This window comes from Chiloscyllium plagiosum, chromosome 42 (genome assembly GCF_004010195.1).
Source record: "Chiloscyllium plagiosum isolate BGI_BamShark_2017 chromosome 42, ASM401019v2, whole genome shotgun sequence".
Classification (NCBI taxonomy): domain Eukaryota; kingdom Metazoa; phylum Chordata; class Chondrichthyes; order Orectolobiformes; family Hemiscylliidae; genus Chiloscyllium; species Chiloscyllium plagiosum.
Window position 1 is genome coordinate 2035520 of NC_057751.1, and position 21926 is coordinate 2057445.

Below are 21926 nucleotides of genomic sequence, written 5' to 3' on the forward strand. Positions count from 1 at the left end.
AGAAATTTGCAAGAATGTTGCCAGGATTCAATGGACTGAATTGTAGGGGGAGGTTGGACAAGCTAGGACCTTTTTCTGTACAGCACAGGAGATCATTTGGAAGTGTGTAAGATCATGAGAGGCACGGATGGGGTGAATACACTTAGGCTTTTTCCAAGGGTTGGTGAATCTAGGACGAGAGGGTATCAGTTTAAGATGAGAGGGGAAAGAATGAAAGGGAACTTGAGGGGCAGTGTTTTTACATTGAAGGGAGGTACGCATATGGAATGAGCTGCCCACAGAAGTAGTTGAGGCAGGTACATTAACAACATTTAAAAGGTATTTGGACAAATACAGGGACAGAAAAAGGGTAGAAGGATTTTGGAGTGAGTGCAGGGAAATGGTGTTCGCATTGATGGACATTTTGGTGGACATGATAGACCAGTTTGTACCAAAAGGCCTGTCTCAGTGCTGTAGGACTCTGTGAGTCCATGACCTTTGATTAAAGGTTAAAGCTAACTCTTTTGTCAGATATTGCCAGGTCTGCTAAATTTCTCCAACACTTCCTACTGTATTTCAGACCTGCTACTTACATGTCGATTGCACCAACCTGTCTCAGTGCTTTTGAAGTTCAACATGACTCTTGAAAGTCCTTAACTTTTCCAAGTTAGTATTGTCTGAAAGTTTTAATATTGTGCACTGTACACCAAAGATTAGATCATTCAGATATATCAGGCAGATCACAGTTCCAAACTACTGACCCCTGGGAATTTCATAGCAGATGTTCTTTCAGGTCATGTGTCTGGTCATTCAGCTAATTTCATATTCATGCTGTTCCTGTCCCTTTTATGAAATGAGAATATGACAAAATTGCTCAAAAAGGACTAAAAGAAATGAGAATATGACAATCACCAAGAAATATGAAAACAGTTGGTAAATTTATTTTTTATACAATGTAGCGAGCAAGTAAGATAAAGGAGAGCAAGTTAAGTGATCTATTTGGATTTCCAGAAGTCTTTGACTAGGTGAGGTGAAGGAAGCTGCTAAATAAGATGAATACTTGGAAAAGTTGCAAGCATGGATAGAAGATTGGCCGAACAGCAAAACAGAGAGTGAAGATAAAGGGGTCTTTTTTAGGATGGCAGACATTGACTTGAGGAGTTCTGTGGCATCTGTGTTGGGACAACAATTCATTTTGGATGAAGAAATTCTTTTGCAGCCACATTATTTATATGGTGAGTCCAGTTCAGTTGAGGAATAATATAATTGTATTGGAAGCAGCTCACAGAAGGTACACTCATGTGGTTCCATAATTGAATGGAATGCTTTCTGAGAGAATGTTGGACAGGGTAGGACAGCATCCACTGGAGTTGAGAAGAATTAGAAGTGATTGTTGTGAAACTGACAAAATTATAAGGAGACTTGATAAAGTTCTGTGGATCCTGAAATGATGTTTTTGGACAGACGAGAACTTGTCTTTCATTTAAAAGTAAGGACTCTCTCGTTTAAGATAGAGATAAGGATGATATTTTTCATTATTAAGTGGATTAGAGAGTCAAATTGGGAGGATTATAAAGATTGTTGATTCCCAAATGAGTCCAAGTTTACAGGGGAGATGGAAAAGTAAACTGAGATCGAATTCAGATCAACCATGATCAAATAGTAGAGCTAGCTCGAGCAACGAAATGGACTCTTCCTGCTTGTATATCTGTTGTGCAGTACTTCATCAAACTATTTTGCAAGTCCATGTACAGCACATTGGTCACAGCAGTAAAATCAATCCTCTCTGTTGTGTCATAAAAAAACTCAAACAAGTGAGGCAGACACAAATTTGGTCTGAAAGAATCTGTGATGACTTTGCTTAATTTACATTCATTAGTCAAAGAGACCACAAATTCTGTCCTAAGTTATCATTTCTAAAAGCTTTCCCACCACCCCAGACTGGCCAGTAGTTGCTGGGCTTGTAGTCGTTACAATTAGCGAATTTATCAGATTGCGACAGTTTGGAATTGTGTCTTCAATTTAATGTAAAGTGGAGGGCTCATGTGACCTGTTCAGAAATTTGCTTGACAGTGGATCTGGGATGGTTAAAGATCAAAGGGATACCTGATAGGACAATGCGTTCATTGGGCAATGGCATTCAATGTTTCTGGTCAGGCAAAATAACAGGAATCTATGTTTCCCAAAATTCCATGAAGATGTTGATAGATTCAGGCTAAAAACACCTGTGTTGTAAATTGCCAATTTTCTAAAATGAAACAAAGTTTGGGTCAGAAACATCTCAATGGGTTTCTAGTTTGATGTAAGGCTGAAGTGTTTCACATTTCTGTTGGGAATTTTGCCAGGGGAACCATTTTTGAGATCAGGTTACAGGCATCCCCAAATCAATGAAGATCACAGAAAGACAGCAAAGTTCCATGTGATCAGCAGACAGAAAGGCTTGTTTCACTTTGTGAGCTACCAAAGCCGGATGTGAGAGAAAGATAGTGCATTGCAGGAGAGATGGATCCTGCAACCATTTAAGAATGCCATGAGACTTGTCCTGGCATGGCCAGAGGGCAAGAATCAATGAAAATATTTTAGCGCTGGTCGTGAATTTAGCAAAGTCTGTGAAAACAAAGGGAAGTGTCCAGAGATGGTCCCTCACAGTTACTACATGATAAGATGGGGAAATGCTATCACATTGAAAGCTGGCAACAACAATGGACTGTTCACTGTAATTCCTTGGAAAACACAGTGAGTGATGAGTTTAAAAGGGAAATGCTCCTTTCTATAGTTTGAATTATAAGTTGTGAAGATGAATTAGAAAATCAAATGGTGACACAATGTATAGATTTGCAGGGGGAGTTGCCCTGGAATTCCTCAATATTGACTTTTGGCTGCTTCTTGGCCACTTGAAGTTGCATGACATTGGGTAAATATGAGCAAGGAAACCTCCTATTGATAACCATGTACTGCCCCTCATCAACTGATAAATGATGAACACCACTTGGAGCAAACAATGACGTAAGCAAGGGTGCAAAATGTACATTGGGTCGGTGATTTCAATGTCTGCCATCAAGAGTAACTTGGTGGCCACAGCACTGTAGATCGAGCTGATCCTGTCCAAAAGGGCACTGCTCTTGGACTTCGTCTGCAGTGAATGGCAAGGGAACCGGCAAGAGGGAAAACATTCTTGACCTCATCCTCACCAATCTCTGTCTACTGCAGATGCATCTGTCCATGAAAGAGATGGTAATCGTGGCCATCGCACAATGCTTGTGGAGACCAGGACCCGTCTTCACATGAGAATGCATTCCATTGTGATGTGTGATATTGTCAACAAGCTCAATGGGATAGTTTTCAACTAGAACTGGCAAATGAAGACTGGGCATCCATGAGATGCTGTGGACCACCATCAGCAGCAGAATTGTACTCCAGTACAATGTGCAACCTCATGGCCTGGCATATTTCCCCAATGAACTGTTACCATCAAACGAAGACATCAACCCAGGTTCAATGAAGAATGCAGGAGGGCATGCCAGTAGCAGTACCAGGCATCCTGAAAATGAGCTGTCAACTTGGTGAAGCGAGAAAATGGAACCGTTCATGCGGTAAACAGCATACGTAGCAACTAACAGACAGAGCTAAGCAATTCCACAACAAACATAAGACCATAAGACCATAAGACATAGGAGTGGAAGTAAGGCCATTCGGCCCATCAAGTCCACTCCGCCATTCAATCATGGCTGATGCGCATTTCAGCTCCACTTACCAGCGTTCTCCCCGTAGCCCTTAATTCCTCGAGACAACAAGAATCTATCAATCTCGGCCTTGAAGACATTTAGCGTCCCGGCTTCCACTGCACTCCGTGGCAATGAATTCCACAGGCCCACCACTCTCTGGCTGAAGAAATGTCTCCGCATTTCTGTTCTGAAATGACCCCCTCTAATTCTAAGGCTGTGTCCACGGGTCCTAGTCTCCTCGTTCAACTGAAACAATTTCCTAGCATCCACCTTTTCCAAGCCATGTATTATTTTGTACGTCTCTATTAAGTCTCCACTTAATCTTCTAAACTCCAACGAATACAATCCCAGTATCCTCAGCCGTTCCTCATATGTTAGACCTGCCATTCCAGGGATCATCCGTGTGAATCTCCGCTGGACACGTTCCAGTGCCAGTATGTCCTTCCTGAGGTGTGGGGACCAAAACTGGACACAGTACTCCAAATGGGGCCTAACCAGAGGTTTATAAAGTCTTAGTAGTACATCTCTGCTTTTGTATTCCAACCCTCTTGAGATAAGAGACAACATTGCATTCGCTTTCTTAATCACGGACTCAACCTGCATGTTTACCTTTAGAGAATCCTTGACTAGCACTCCCAGATCCCTTTGTGGTTTGGCTTTATTAATTTTCTCACCATTTAGAAAGTAGTCTATGCTTTTATTCTTTTTGCCAAAGTGCAAGACCTCGCACTTGCTCACGTTAAATTCCATCAGCCATTTCCTGGACCACTCTCCCAACCTGTCAAGATCCTTCTGCAGCCTCCCCACTTCCTCAGTACTACCTGCCTGTCCACAGATCAGATTTAGGCTCTGCAGCCCAACCACATCGAGTCGTGAATGGTGGTGGACAATTGCTGTGGACAATTGCTATGTACCAGGCCAGACCCCTTCAAACCATTTCAAGAAAGTAGCTCTGACCCCAGCTTTGCTAATTGCTTCTAGTAGGTATCGAGTGGATATTTCAGGAGTGATGCAACTGGCCCAACCACTGAGTTTTAAACAAAACAGAATTTATGTGCAAGATTACTGAATGAAGCATGAACAAAAGAACACAGAATACAGAATAAATTAACCTATCTGAAAATCCAACAGATTATCCCAATTTAATGATGCTGTTCCAAATACGTGCAACAATCCCCATAAACACCCCTGTGGAAAAAAAGGAAGTTCAAATACAGGGTCTTACAACTTCATAAAGATAAAAGCAAACTTTGACAAAGGGTCAGTTAGACTCGAAACGTCAGCTCTTTTCTCTCCTTATAGATGCTGCCAGACCTGCTGAGATTTTCCAGCATTTTCTCTTTTGGTCTTACAACTTCATGACTGACTGCCTGCTGAAACCAAACCAAACCAAACCAGAGAAAAACTGAGCTGGGAGAACTGGCCACTCCCCTTTCAGTACACATGTGCTTTTATTTAAACTTGAAAGCCTTTTTCCTGAGGCAGTATCTGCTAGTTTTAATTGGCCCTAAAACCCTTCAAAGCCAGACCTCCCAGCAACTCTGAGTTTACAATCACGTTGAAAAAAAAAACCAAGGACAACATTACCTTATTAAGGGAGCAGCATCATCACACAATTAAACAACTCATTGAAGGAATATGCTCCATGAACATTCTCATCAATGACGGGGAAACCCAACACATCAGTGCAAAATAAAAAGCCTGAAGTATTCACAATAAATTTCAGCCAAAAGTTCCCAGTGGATGGTCTATCTCGGCCTCCTCCACAGGATCCAGCATCACAGATGCTAGTCTTCAGAAATTTGATTCACTGCACGTGATATCAAGAAATGGCTGGAGGCATAGGATACTGCAAAGGCAATGGGCCCTGAGAACATTCTGACAATAGCACTAGAGACATATGTTCCAGAACATGATGCATCCCCAGCCAACCTGTTTCAACACAATGGTGTCTACCTGACAATGTGGAAGATTGCCCAGGTTGGGTACTGAACACAGAAAGGACAAATCTAACTCAAGCAATTCCTGCCCCATCAGTCTACTCTCAATTATTAGTAAATGGTGGAAGGTGTCATCAATAGTGTCATTAAACAGCACTTGCTGAGCAATCACCTGCTCACTAATGCCCAGTTTGCATTCAGCCAGAGCACTCAGTTCCAGACCTCATCACAGTCTTGGATCAAACATGGACAAAAGATCCAAATTCAAGAGGTGAGGTGAGAGTGACAGCCATTGACATCAAGGCCACATTTGACCAAGTACGGCATCAAGGAGCCCAACCGAAATTGGAATCAATGGGAATTTGGGACAAACTCTCAATGAGTTCCAGTCACACAGGAAGATTGTGTGTTGTTGTTGGAGGGTAATCATCTTAACTCCATGACATCTGGACATGAGTTCCTCAGGGTAGTGTCCAAGATCCAACAATCTCCAGTGATGATTGCACAGTGCACAACTTTTCAGATATTGAAGTCCAAATGCAACAAGACCTGGACAATGTTGAGGCTTGGGCTGTCAAATATCGGAGTCAAAAGGTATGGTGCTGGAAAAGCACAGCAGGTCAGGCAGCATCCGAGGAGCAGGAGAGTCGACCTTTTGAGCATAGGCCCTTCATCAGGAATGTGGGGTCAGGTGCCAAGGGGGCTGAAACGTAAATGGGAGGGGGTGGGGCTGGAGCTGGGGCTAAGGTAGATCTGGAATGAGATGAGGGGAGGGGAGATGAGGAAACTAATGAAATTGATATTGATGCTGTGTGGTTGGAGGGTCCCAAGGTGGAAGATAAGGTGCTTGTCCTCCAAGTGCAGGGTGGCTTGGGTATGGCAGTGGAGGAGGCCCAGGACCTGCATGGCCTCAGCAGAGTGGGAGGGGGAGTTGACGTGGTTGGCCACAGAGCTGTCGGGTTGTTGGGTGCGTGTGTCCCAGAGATGTTCTCTGAACTGTTCTGCAAGTTGGCGTCCTGTCACCCGAGTGACCTCACCCACTCCAGAGACAGTCTCCGCCCCCACTCCCAACTCCAGCCCTATACAGGTCCTAACCCCCAGCCCTGCCATATTTTTCCCATCTCCCTAGATCTCCTCCTCACTGAGGATGAACAATCAGTCCTCAGTAAAGGTTTTACCTTCATCCCACTATACTTCCAGATCAATTAATTCAATGCGCATCGCGACATTTAATTTTCTTCCGCTGTCTCCGTCTCCATACTTACTTTTTCCATCAGGACTCCCTCCCACCCTCTGAAGACCCCTTTGCCTGCCTCCAACACACACCATCCACTTGGACACCCTGTACTAGTCTGTTAATTACCCTCGATCACTTCATCTTCAACTACCACTGTGACATTGACCACCCCAACCTGTTTGCCTCTCACCCACTCCAACCTCTCACCCTCACAACGCGCAACCCTCCACTCCCTCTGCTTCAACCCCAATCTCACCATCAAACTACTGGACAAGGGGGGGGGAGGGGGGGGGGCGGGCGCAGTGGTAATTTGGTGCATCTACCTGTACATCGCTGATGCTAGGCGCCAACTCACAGACACCTCCTCCTACCGTCTCCTCGACCATGACTTCACCTCTCATCACCAAACTATCACCTCCCAGACCATCCACAACATCATCACTTCAGGGGATCTCCCATCCACAGCTTCCAACTTAGTTCCAACATAGTTCAGGAACCTCACGCCATCTAGTTCGACTCTTACCCAAAATTCACAAACCTGCTTGTCCCGGTCGACGCATCATCTCTGCCTGCTCCTGACCCACCGAACTTATCACCTCATACCTTGACACCCCCCTCCCACCTTGGTTTAGGAACTTTCCACTTACATTTGGGACACCACCCATGCCCTCCACCTCCTCCATGACTTTCAGTTTCCCGGCCCCTAATGCCTCATCTTCACCATGAACATCCAGTTCCTATATATGGCCATCTGCCATGATGAAGAATTCCAAGCCCTCCGTTTCTTCCTCTCCTGCCGACCCAACCAGTATCCCTTCATCAACACAGTCATTCGATTGGCTGAACTGGTCCTCACCCTCAACGACTTCTCCGTCAAATCTTCCCACTTCCTCCAGACCAAAGCGGTAGCCATGGGCGCCCGCATGGGCCCCAGTGATGCCTGCTTCTTTGTCGGGTATGTGGAACAGTCCATCTTTTGCAGCTAAACCGGCACCATTCCCCACTTTTTCCTCTGCAACATTCATGTCTGTATCGGTGCCACCTTGTACTCCCACAAGGAGGTTGTACAGTTCATCAACTTCACCAACACCTTACACCCTGACCTCAAGTTCAATTGGACCATCTTGGACACCTCCCTCCCATTCCTGAACCTCTCTATCTCCATTTCCAGCGACCAACTCAACACAGACATGGACTTCAAACCCTCTGACACCCACAGCCACCTGGATTACCCCTCCTTCCATCCGCTCTCCTGTAAAAACACTATCCCTTACTCCTAATTCCTCTGCCTCCAGGAGGAGCAATTCTACCCCAGAACTCCCCCAGATGGCCTCCAACTTCAAGGACCGTAATTTCCCCTCCCACATGATCAACAATGTTTTCCAACGCATCTCCTCCACTTCCCGCACCTCTGATCTTGAACCCCACCCCTCCAACTGCAACAAAGATAGAACCCCCACCCCAGTCCTCACCTTCAACCCTGCCAAACTCTGGATGCCACACATCATCCCCCAGCAGTTCTGCCGCCTCCAGTCAGGCCCCATCACCACAGATATATTTCCTTCCCGACCCCTGTCTGCGTTCTGCAGAGAACATTCCCTCCATGACTCCCTTGTTAGGTTCACGCACCCAACAAACTCAATGCCCTATGGCCAACCACATCAACTCCCCTCCCACTCCACCAAGGACATGCAAGTCCTGGGCCTCCTCCACTGCCAAATCCAAGCCACGCGATGCCTGGGGGAAGAATGCTTCATTTTCCGCCTTGGGACCCTTCAAGCACACACCATCAATGTCGATTTCACCAAGTTCCTCATGTCCCCTCCCCCCACCTTATTCCAAATCCAACCTTCCAACTCGGCATCGCTCTCTTGGACTGTCCTACCTGTCCATCTTCCTTCCCACCAATCCGCTGCACCCTCTGCTCTGACCTATCACCATCACTCCCACTTTCATCTACCGGTCAAATTCGCAGCTACCTTCCTCCCTGCCCCACCCCTCTCCCATTTATCTTTTAGCCCCATTGATCCTCCCCCTGCCACATTCCATTTCGGGCTGATGCCCAAAACGCCAATTCTGGTGCTCCTCGAATGCTGCCTGACGTACTGTGCTTTTCCAGCACCACACTTTTTGACTCTGATTTCCAGCATCTGCAATCCACACTTTCTCCTTGAGCTGATAAATGGCAAGTAACTATCACACCACACAAATGCCAGGCAATGACCATTTCCAACAAGAAAAAATCAATCATTGTCCCTTCACATTCAATGGCATTACCACTGCTGAATCTCCAATTATCAATATCCTAAGGATTATAATTGTCCAGAAACTGATCAGGGCTGACCACATAAAATAATGGCTGCAGAAGCAAGTCAGAGGTTTGGAATTCTGCAGTGAATAACTCACCTCTTAACTCCTCAAAGCTTGTCTTCAATCGAAAAGGCATATGTCAGGAGTGTGATGGACTACTCCCTACTTGACTGGATGACTGCAGTTCCAAAAACACTCAAGAAGCTTGACACCATCCATAACAAAGCAAGCTCATTTGATTAGCACCACATCCACAAACATCAATTCCCTCCACCACTTGGAATCCTCATGTTAATTCCAAATTAAAACAAGTTACAGATGAAAACTAATGTCCAAAAGATGAAAGTTGGATGAAATTATGGTGGGAAAACAGAATGCAGATAAATGTTCAACAGTTAGATGAGGTATTTCAATTCCGAAATCTGGGAAGCATCTTGTCAGAAAATGAACACTGCCAGAAATAAATCAACGAGAAGCACTTTAGAACTTCAGCAAAATTCTTTAGACAGTAGTTTTCAAACCCACAATCACTACCATCTACAATGACAAAAGCAACAAACACATGGCATGAGCATCCCGACTTGGAAATGTGTTGTTATTCATGAAACGTTACTGGGTCAAAATCCTGGAACATTGTGGAACTACCTGCAGCATTTGAACTGCAGCAGTTCAACAAGGCAGCTTCAGTCACAGCCAAATTCCGTGTCTGACTTTATAGGTTGATACTGAAACAGAGTATTTTAATGTGGTATTTCAGCAGCATGAACCAGTCGACTTTAAAGAGATTCCAATGTTGGAGAAGGAAAACAGATTTGATTTGATATAATATCTTTCATTACCTCAGGATGTCTCAAATCACTTTACAATGAGATACTTTAAGTCACTACTGTAAAGCAGAAATACATGGCAGTCAATTTATCCATCGATAAATCTTACAAATAGCAACTTGATAATGAACAGATTGTCTACTGCAGATGTTAAGTGAGGGAAAAATTATGGTCTGTTCTGCAGTATCAATTAAGGGTTAGGATTCACTTGAGAAACTGCAATTTCTGTCCGGGTAAAACAATTAATTCCTGCAGCAATAGAATCCTAATTCTAAACTGAAACAACTGTTGGACTAAAAACTAACATGCAAAAAGATGCAAGTTGCAAAAGTTGGAAGAAACGGTGGGGGAAATGTTCAACTGGATGAGGTATCACAATTTACATATCTGGGAAGCACCTTGTCACCTCTTGGGCAATGCCAGAAATAAATCAGAACCAGAACAGCAATGACAAAGAAATTGTTCTCCAAACATAAAGAATTGCTCATCAAAAAAAAATGAGAAGGGAACTGAATAAAAGAGCTGTAAAAACATGTTTTTTTTTAGTTTTGTTGTATATGGCTAAAGACAGACCTTTAGAAAAGCAGACATCCAAAGACTGTAACATTGTGAAGTGTGGTTCTGGAAAAGGCTGGAATGGGTCAGTTGCAGAGAACACAATTGCAGTGAAGATGTTCTCAGGATGGTGAAAGAGGAAAAGCCATTTCCAGATACTGTGAAAGTTTTGTCTGTTCTATTCGGGAGCTTTTAAACTAGTATTTTTTAAATTCATTCATGGGATCAGGGTGTCACTGGGTATATTTGCATTTATTGCCCATCCACAATTGCCCAGAGGGCATTTCAAGATTCAACCAGATTGCTGGTGGGTCTGAAGTCACAGATAGGCGAGATCAGGTAAGGATAGCAATTTCCTTCCCGAAAGGACATTAGTGCATGAGATGGGTTTCTCAAACAATGGACATTGGATTCACGGCCATCATTGGACTCTTAATCCTAAATTTGTTTTTGGATTCAAATCCCACCATTTGCTTTAGCAGGATTTGAACCAGAGTCCCCATGACATTCCCGGGGTCCAGGGATGAAAAGTCCAGGTGGTAATATCACAAGGTCATTGCCTCCCCTCTTCAACCTCGCTGGGGGGAGGGGACAGGGAGATAGAGAAAGCAGAAGAGAAAGACATATAAGGATGGTTCTCAAGTTAAAGACAGAAAGTTAATCAGACAAGGTGGGCAACAGCAAGTCAGAGAATGAGGTAACTCTGAAGAACAAACAGTGCAGTTTCACAGTTTACCTTGGGAGACCTAATATCAGAATTGTGTACTGCAGCTGGGAGGGATCAGTGATGATTTCAGAGCCTGATCAGCTCAGTGTTTGATTTTAAGACTGATAAAATTTATCAATTTTAACCTTTTTTTTCGCAAATCTGTAATCGTGATTTGGGTGAGGGTAAACTTGAAAAGGTTCAGAAAAGATTTACAGGGATGTTGTCAGGATTGGAGGCTTTGACCAATAGGAGAGACTGAATAGGCTGGGGCTTTCCCTGGAGAATTGGAGGCTCAAGAATGACCTTCCAGAGGTTTATAAAATCATGAAGGGCAAGGATAAGGTGCAGAACAAAGGTCATTTTCCTCAGATGGGGGAGTTCAAAACAAAGGGGCATTTTTTAAAGTGAGGGGAGAAAGATTTAAAAGGCACCTAGGGGCAACTTTTTTTCACCCAGAGGATGAAATGTAGAATGCACCCATATGTGGAATGAACTGCTAGAGGAAATGATATGTGAAGGTACAGTTTCAACATTTAAAATACATTTGGAGAGGGACATGAATAAGAAAGGTTTAGAGGGATATGGATCAAATGCAGGCAATTGGGACTAGTTTAATTCAGGAAACTTGGTTGGCATGGACTGGTTGGACTGAAGGGATTCTTTCTGTGTAGTTGACTCTATAACAAGATTTGTTTCGCTGTATTGCAAGACAAGAGAAGCAAGAGCTGATTTAAGGAAGATTAAAAGGATGTAGGGAGAGGTGGAAAAGAATGATGATGTTAGGCAATTTTAAATTGCAAATGTGAGATTGTGAGGCATGGAGAATGAGTAGAGGAACTGCTGTTCAACGCTGACTACTACAACTGGGAAATCCAGATGAATAAGACCTGTTTTTCTGACAAGAACTATCTACTGTATGTTTGGTGTTCCACATCAGTGGGGCAGAGCAGTTGAAATCAGGCTTCACTATTCCCAGAGTCATCGCAGAAGTAAAAGATTTTTAAAACTAAGCAGAATCCCTTAGTTTACCTGTTTCATAGACCCAAGCTGACAAAATACACAGATTAGGTTCCTGAATTAAACAAGAATTATGATTTTAAATTAATAAATAAATAGCTAACTGCAGATAGAAGGAAACTTGAGTCATCAATGTATGACTTCATACGTTAAAAGACTACCCCACTTGGAGACTGCCTGCTTGCACACATATTGAGACAGAAACAGACAGAAAAAAGAAAATACACTTTATGGGTGGAAGAACAGACTGGGAAGGCAGTACAAAGATCCCTGTTCACATGGTTTGCTGAGATGGTCCTTTTGGCTTGTCGGTACATGCTGCTTCTTGATTCTCCTTTTCCAGATACCTGTATTTGCTTGCTGAAAGTACAGATGGCTGGTTAATGCTATTAAAGCCTCTGGCTTACTGGTGAAGACTAACAGTTTACAGAAACTGCTGAGGAAAAAAAACTGGCTTTTTTCAAGCTTAAACTGTTATTTTTACCATAGAGGAGTGACAACTCCTCTCCTGGCCGATATAGAGAAACATAGAAAATAGGTGCAGGAGTAGGCCATTCCACCCTTCGAGCCTGCACCACCATTCAATATGATCATGATTGATCATGCAATTTCAGTGTTCCACTCCCATTTTCTCTCCATAACCCTTGATCCCTTTATGCACAGGTGGCATGTCCAGCTCCCTCCAGATTTTTTTAATCAAGTGGCCCCAATAGCTTTCTGTGGGAGAGAATTTCACAGATTCACAACTCTCTGAGTTAAGAAATTCTTCTTCATCCAGTCCTGAATGACTTACCCCATATTCTTAGACTGTGACCCTGAGTTTTGGACTTTCCTAACATCAGGAATATTCTACCCACATCAAGCCTGTCCAGTCCCATCAGGATTTTATATGTTTCTATGAGATCCGCCTGAAGTCCAAAGCCCAGTCAATCCAGTCTTTCTTCATATGTCAGTCCTGCCATCCCAGGAATCAGTATGGTGAACCTTTGCTGGACTCTCTCATTAACAAGAACATCCTTCCTCAGATTAGGAGGCCAAAGCTTCACACAACACTCAACATGTGGCCTCACCAAGACCATGTACAGCTGCAGCAAGACATCCTTACTCTGATACTCAAATCCTCTCGCTGTGAAAGAGACCATCACATTAACTTTCCTCACTGCCTGCTGTACCTGCATGCCAACCTTCAGTGACTATTCCACCATGGTCTCGTTGCACCTCACCTTGTCCGAAACTGCATCATTCACCTCACATTTAGCCAAATTATGTTGCATTTGCCAAGCATCTACCCAATCAGCCAGTCTGTCCAAGTCACTCTGCAGCCTCTTAGCTTCCTCCTCACAGCACACACTACCACCTAGCTTGGTGTCATCTGCAAATTTGGAGATAATACACTCAATTCCTTTGTCCAAATCATTCATGCATATTGTGAATAGCTGAGGTCACAACATTGAACACTGCGGTACCCCACATGTCACTGCTTACCTCTCTGAAAAGGTCCTGTTCATTCCAACTTTCTGCTTCCTGTCTGCAAACCAGTTGTCTATGCACATTACAGTCTGCTTTAATTTCGCTTGCTAACCTATTGTGTGGAACCTTGTCAAAAGCCATTTGAAACTCCAGATACACAACATCCACTGGTTCACCCTTGTCCACTCCACTGGAAAATTCCAGAAGCTTTGTCAAGCATGATGTCCCCTGAGTGAATCCATGCTGACTTGAAACAATTTTTCCACCATTTTGAAAAGCACATAGCTGGCCTTAGTCATTAAAGCTGGTCACTTGTTACCAGCCCAATCTCTATTCACACCCAGTCCCCCCAGCGCCAGTTTGTCTATAACCAGACTTCCACTACAGCTCAAACAATCAACTTTATACTCAATATTTACAATAAGTGTCAGGTTACTTGCTTTGAATAAATACAGCAATCTTTCAACACTAATTAGTTTTAAAACAATCTTTTCCCACTTCAGTCCACAATCATAAATACAGAAAAGTAGAAAGATCCATTTTTTTGACATGATAACTATAAATAAATACTGGAAAGTCCTCTGTCAGATTTTGCACATACCCCAGTCTGTTTTCAAATTAATTATTTGAGTTGAAAATGTTCTCAAGAACATCTGAGATTGATGCTTCCAGGGGCTTGATTGAAAGCTGCACATTTCAATTGTATTTCTCACAATAGGATTGGTTTTCATCTTTTATGAGCACAGCTTTGGAGCGTTGCTTTTTCTTTGAAAGAGTATCCTTTTGAAAGTCATCTTTCACCACATCCTCAAATCCCAGAAATTTGATTTCCAATGATTCTCAAATTACCCAACGTTTCCACCCAAAAGAGTGCGCAGGTAAACCCACACAAAGGTTTTGGCTGGGACACTGTGAATTACTACAAGAGTGATACAGGAAGTAATTCAATCCACAGTGCCTCTTCTTTTATGCACTGTAAGTACCACACTTTACCTCATGTTTATTCCAAAATGATAAAGCTGAGAAAAACAATCCATTACTGTGCCAAGTCACAACCGAAACCTATATTTGTGTGGTACTTTCAACACCTTCAAACACAAGAACAGCAACAAACAAAGATTGACAACAAGCCACTTGAGGACTTAATACAAAGTACATTTTAGTGAGTGCCTGAAAGGAAACAGTGAGTTGGAGAAAGATGGTGAGGATATTCCAGAAGCTTTGGTGTAAGTTGGTGGGGGGTGGGGGGGAGGGGGAGGAGCGTGTGGTGTTGATTTGAAGGAATGAGAATACTGCTTCCCGAGTGCAGTGTTCAATTGTTCTAGAGTTTTTAATGATTTTCAGTCGGCAGCTGCCAGTTCACTGAATGCACCACTCTACACTGCCTGATAAAATTTCAATTTGATATTTGCTACCAGTGATTTGAACCTGTCCCTTTGTCCTACTCTCATAACTGAAAGGCACTTTCCAGTTCTTGACATAGCTATAACATTCAATATCTTAAACGTGTCTGTCTCATTTCAGATACTTCCTATCAAAGCCAAAGATTCTTCACAGTAAAAATATTGTTTCTATGTGGCAATGTGAATGTGGTTGTGTCACTTTGTTTCATCTGATATTCAGATCAAAGTGTCTATCTTTTCTGCTAAGTTAAAACTTTGACAACAGGTCTCAGGTGTGAGGCTTCACTCAGCAGTAACTGCTGTGTTCAAAGTTGGTGACTCAAAGTCCAAGTGACCTCCAATGCTATGAATCAACACATGGAATCACCACACAGACACAATCATCAACAGCTTTGAAATTATGATGTGGGACTTTGGCTTCTGAATAACTCACATGAGTTGGATGAGTCCCGAAATCAGAAGTCCAGTGTCTAAACTCTGCACTTATTGTTTTGTACGGAAAGCAGTGCAAATTTTATATGCGCATTTCGGAGAGGCAGCTGCTGTTTTTTTATGGCTGATGCTATTTGAAATGTAATGCACAGAGATTAGCACTGGTAGCAGTAGGTCTGAACTCTGTGGATCTGTTTGGATAGCCAGGGTAGCCGTTTGGAGAGGTATGGTATTCCTTTGTACATGTGCCTGGAGCAAAATTGAGGGAGATAAACTGCCCTGTGGGAGAAGTAACACACCCTATGTGATTGTTAAAAGTGGGCATGAATTGTATGAATTCATTGGAACTGTGAATCTCGTTTTGACTATCAAAAATGATGAGAAAAGTGTTAAGAGAAACTGTCTCAATGAACAATCAAGCTATCAAGGCATTTATAATCCCTGTTGTTTAAATTATGGGGGAAAAAACCGTCAAGACATTTATAACCCTTGTTGTTTAAATAATAGGAAAAAAACTGTTTGGAATGTTAAAAAATCTTCATTTTCTGTTTCATTCACCACACAGTTGGTGTTGAATGACTGATTTCATAATCATCCATGAACTTACTAACCTACTCTTCCACTACTTCATCCAAGTCACTTATAAAAGTCTTATCTATTACCCGCAACTATCCACATGTTTGAGCTGGGTATTAAAATCTCCTTCCCGAGGCAGAGCTGGCTCTTTTCCACAAAGGTGGGTCTCTCAGATCAGAGTGGATCTTCTCCTAGGTCTTCTTGGGTTTCCACATGATCTTTTTGTAATGAGTCTTGCTGTGAATCTTCCATGCGAGCCTTTGCTGGGTCTTCACTCAGGGGATGGCATCCAGGTGTGTTTTTTATCCCCACCTCATCTATGACCCTGCAGAATATTCAGAGGCCTTTGGTCAATGGGGCCATGAGTTGTGTTCAAATCATTGAATGAGGTTGCACCAACACCCTTCATTGGTGCTGTACTGAGAGATGTAAAGTGCACATACTCACCAGAATGGCTGAGTTAAATGTTTCCTAGACACAACCCCCAGGCTGCTTGGAACTGCTCCACCTCCCCCTTCCCCCACCCCACCGAAACTCTCTTGCATCAATGATCTTAGTTTCCACTGTTTTCTGCAGCCAATGGCAGCTGGCTGTTGCTTAATTTAGTTCGGTCAATTTCCTGTCAGGCCTTTTTTCTCCAACTCTTTGTCAATTTAAAATGTCCAATTTTAGGCGCATGATCATTTGATCACAGTGGGCAGGGAGACATCCCAAGGTAACATGGATATGGATGGGAAATGTGTGCAAGTGTGAAAGGTGAGGGCTGGATGCCCTATTTTGACTTTTTGTTGGCATTTTCAGTGCTACGACAGAGTGCCCGTGTACTGAGGCAGACCTTCAGTCCAGACCGCTACCACATGAGGCAATCTTTACACACATGTGATGTCTCCCAGTCTGACTCTTAGAGGACTGCACAACCTGAGAACAAAATTTTAACTTCTGGATTGCTTCTTCCCGGGATTGGTTTATGGACGTTGGAATTGTCCTGACTTTATCATAAATTCGTAAAAGTTCAGGCTCCAATTTCTAGCAAAGACATGACATATTTTCAGCTAACATTCTCTTCATTTTAACAAATCATTGATTGAATACAGATAGAAATTTCAGTTTGCATGTTCAAAATTTTGTCCTGTGGTCTTAAACAGTTTTAAGTTTTCTGACAGGTGTGTTGAATGAGAAAGTAAAAACTGAATCGATTTTTAAGATCGAAAAGAGGCCTGAACAATCTCCATCCACCACCACTCTCCTCCGCCTGGCTGAACTTGTTCTCTCTCTCAACAACTTCTCCTTCAACCCATCCCATTTTCTCCAAATCAAAGGTGTAGCAATGGGTACCCGCATGGGTTCTAGCTATGTTTGCCTTTTCATGGGGTATGTGGAATATTTCTTGTTCCAGGCCTACCCAGGTCCCCTCCCACAACTGCTTTATCGGTACATCAATGACTATTTCGGTGCAGCTTCATGCTCTCGTCCTGACCTGGAAAAAATTCATAAACTTTACTTCCAGTTTCCATCCCTCCATCACCTTCACCTGGTCCATCTTCGACACTTGCCTTCCTTTCCTTGACCTTTCTGTCTCCATTTCCGACAATAGTCTATCCACTAATATCCATTACAAGCCTACTGACTCCCACAGCTATCTGGACTACAGCTCTTCTCAGCCTACGTCCTGTAAGGACTCTATCCCTTTCTCTCAGCTCCTTCACCTCCGCCGCGTTTGTTCCGATGAAGCCACTTTCCAAAGTGGTGCTCTTAATATGTGCTCCTTCTTCTCCAACTGTGGCTTCCCACCTACAGTTGTTGACAGGGCTCTCGACAGCATGCGGTCCATCCCCTGCGCCACAACCCTCACCCCCTCTCTCCCCTTCCAGAACAAGGATAGAGTCCCTCTTGTCCTCACCTTTCACCCCACCAGCCTTCACATGCAAAGAATAATCCTTCACCATTTTCGCCAACTCCAACATAATGCCACCACGAAACACATCTTCCCTTCCCTCCCCCTGTCTGCATTCCGCAGAGATCGTTCCCCCCAGGACAACCTAGTGCACTCCTCCATCACACCTAACACCCCTCCCATCACACACAGCATCTTCCCATGCAATCGCAGAAGGTGCAACATTTGCCCCTTTACCTCTTCCATGCTCACCATCCAAGGCCCCAAACACTCATTTCAGATTAAGCAGCGTTTCACTTGTACCTCTTTCAATTTAGTCTATTGCATTCGTTGCTCCCAATGTGGTCTTCTCTATACCGGAGAGACAAAATGCCGACTCGGTGATCGCTTTGCTTCGGTCTGTACGCAATTAGGTCCCAGAACTTCCCATGGCTTGCCACTTCAACACACAATCCTGCTCCCATGCCCACATGTCTGCCCTTGGCCTGCTGCAATGTTCCAGTGAGGCTCAATGCCAACTGGAGGGACAGCATCTCATCTTCAGTCTAGGCACGTTACAAACTGCCGGTCTCAACATTGAATTCAACAACTTCAGATGATTATCCCATCTTGACCCCTATGTTTTCATTCTGCTCTGTAATTTTTATTTAATTTATTTTATTTCCCTTTTTTTAAAATATTTTTTTCACTGTTCTGTACCTCTTATTTCTTGATTGTCTCTTTCTCTCGCTCCCCGCTCTCTCATCACTTTTTTCCTCTCCTCTTCCCCTTTGCTACCCTTCTCCCCTGTTTTCCATTTTGCCTCTGCTTCACCCATCCCCCCCATTCCCAACATATTTTGTCACATAGCACTGGCTTCAGCCTTGGTCATTCCCAGCTCCTCTCCCTATAATCTCTCTATGCACTGTCATTATCACCTCTTTATTGCTACCTTTACTTCTGGAGCCACGACTCACCTTCTCTCAGCCGAGTATAAATACCTCCCTATTTCTCCCCTTTTTTAGCTTTGACAAAAGGTCAGTTTGACTCAAAACATGAGCTCTTTTCTCTCCTTACACCAAGACATGGCTTGGCTGGTGGTGAGAAGGGCTCTGCCTGTAAGATCCTTTATGCACGCCCGGACTCTCAGCTGCACCACACGCTGTCCTCGAAGCAGCTGCGGGGAGGGAGCGAGACTGTCACACACCTCCTTCTGGAATGTGCCTACGCAGAAGAAGTCTGGAGAGGAATGCAGTGGTGTTTGTCGAGGTTCGTCCCGAGCAGCGCCGTGACGTGGGACTCGAAAATGTGTTGCTGGAAAAGCGCAGCAGGTCAGGCAGCATCCAGGGACAGGAGAATCGACGTTTCGGGCATAAGCGTCGATTCTCCTGTTCCCTGGATGCTGCCTGACCTGCTGCGCTTTTCCAGCAACACATTTTCAGCTCTGATCTCCAGCATCTGCAGACCTCACTTTCTCCTCTAAGAAGAACAGGGGGTCCACGCAGTCATTTGAGCTCTGCTGACGCCTCAACTAAATATATGGATATATGATTGATAAACGTACAGACCTGTACATACAAATGATAAATTTTGATCTCTGTATGCAAAGAAATGGAATGTTTATGTATATATGGCATGACCAATTGTACAGACCATCAAAATATTTTACGAATAAAGTATATTTTTGAAAGAAAAAGAAAGCTCTTTCCTCTCCTTACAGATGCTGCCAGACCTGCTGAGATTATCCAGCATTTTCTCTTTTGGTGTTAAGATGTATGCTGTTTATTGTTGCAGTGATTGATCTAACTCAATGTTTATTGCACAGGATTGTGGTGCCCTTAATGGACTTCCCACCATATGTAGTAGATTATAACAATGATCAAGCTAACTTCCTTCAAAGGAAACATGAGTCGCTTGTGCTAAGGTTAAATTTATGACTACTGCCTTGTTCCTTGTCCAAAGATTATGTCCGAGTCTATCACTCTCTTCCATTCCATCAACCTACCAGACTCATGTCAAGAATTTAAAGAAGGGCTGATACCAGGGTTGAAAGGCTTTACTTATATGGGAAGACCAGGAAAATCTGGACTGTTTTTTTAAGGCCAGAGAAGGCTTAGGGAAGATTTGATGGGGAGTTTCAAAAGGAGTTGAGGGTTAATTAAAGAGGGAGAAAACATGTCAGTGGATCCTGATTTAATATGGATTGCCAAAAGAACTCAAGACTGAGTGAGGGAATTTTCAGAAGACACTTACAGCACATTTCTGCTTTGTAATACTGCACTTTGGAGCACACTAGCAACTGTCACTGGAATTGTGTTGTAAAGGTATTTTTCAGGAGAAAGTGAGGACTGCAGATGTTAGAGATCAGAGTCAAAAAGTGTGGCACTGGAAACACACAGCAAGTCAGGCAGCTTCTGAGGAGCAGAAGAATCGATATTTCGGGTAGAAGCTCTTCATCAGGAATGAGTGTTTTTCACACAAGACCAAGCAGCTGGCTCACGGATTGGACCAAGTGGTTTCTCAGGGCTGCTCACTCCATCTTGTAGTGCTCATTCATTGAACACCTCCCCGAATGTTCACAGCGTCCTGCCTTCACTTGCCTTTTAGCATTTTTCCCCCTCAGTGTGACCGAAAAGGTGCACTGGAATTTTGTCTTGACTTGCCTTTTAGCACAGTCGCAGAGGAAGGAAGCTTGATGTGATTGATAATGGTGATCAATCAAGGAAATGGACATGTTGCTGTTCAGAATGTCAATCGCGCATGTGTGCCAGCAGCAGATGCAGCAAACACATTGTTGATAGTTCAAACAAATGGCCATGTTTAAAAATTGTAGGGAATTAGTCCTCAAGCAACAGAACAGACCCTTCATTCAGGGTGTTCCAGCATGATAAGTCAAGGGCAGTGCGTGACATCAGTTTAGTGGCTTGGGCACAGTCATTTGGCTGCATGGGACTGTCAGGGTCAGATTTCTCTCTCCTCATAGTGGGTGGTAAACCTTATGTTGGGTCGGCCAATACCTGTGATGGTGCTTTCAACTTTGTTGTGAGCCGTATTCTCATGGAACAAGAGAAAGGGAGGGACTGACTGAAACTGAATTGGATGGCACAGTTTGTGCTTGTGAAGGTGGGGGAAAGAGAGCTACTTTGTCCCGTGAGTAAGTAGCACAAAGGCTAAGCAAAATTTAGAGGTGGGTGGGGTAGAATTAGCTTGGTAAAAGTAGGTGAGGAGAGATATTGTAGGCAATAGTGAGAGAGGTAAAGCATGAGCCTTGATGGAAGGTGTGTGCAGTAGCAGAGGGAGAGTGAGTGGGACAGAGCAGAGAGAAGGTGGTGGCACGAACCCAAGCAGAGTAGAGAAATTCACTGACTTCCTTCTGACATTACTGGGTGCTCCTTCTGTCAGGTGAGGTTGTACTGACCTAGGTAGCCACCTCAGACCAGGTTGGTAGAGATGAGAATCATGGCCTCCTTTGTTGGTCCTGTGGGAAGGGGATGTCTCTCCTCTCTGCCACCCTGTCCAGCTCGACCTTAGTCACTATATGATGGCCGGGATGCCAATTTCCCTGTCTCTGCCAATGTCTGAGCTAATATCATAAACCATGCAGGGCAGCTCCAGACAGATGGTGCTTGACTGGGTGAACAATAGTGTTTTAAAGATGGTGCTGGCTTTAGGAATCCTGGAATATCCCAGCGGTGGTGTGTTCTTTCACTGATTGTGAATGGACAACCGGACTATTATCAGAGAAGAGGGGCACTATAGGGGTATGGTAGGCAGTTGAGCCAAGTTTGGGATGATTATGCAAGAAAACCTATTTGGCTTCATGGAGAGAAATCTTGATGAACTTAATGAAAATGACACTTTACCACATATGGT

General features: G+C 43.7%; 1 protein-coding gene across 2 annotated transcripts in view; it reads left to right on the forward strand.

Annotated features, from left to right (window-relative positions):
- LOC122543017 (GDNF family receptor alpha-2-like) overlaps positions 1-21926 on the forward strand; it is a 311320-nt gene that overhangs the window by 100797 nt on the left and 188597 nt on the right. The gene's annotated exons all lie outside the window — the stretch shown is intronic.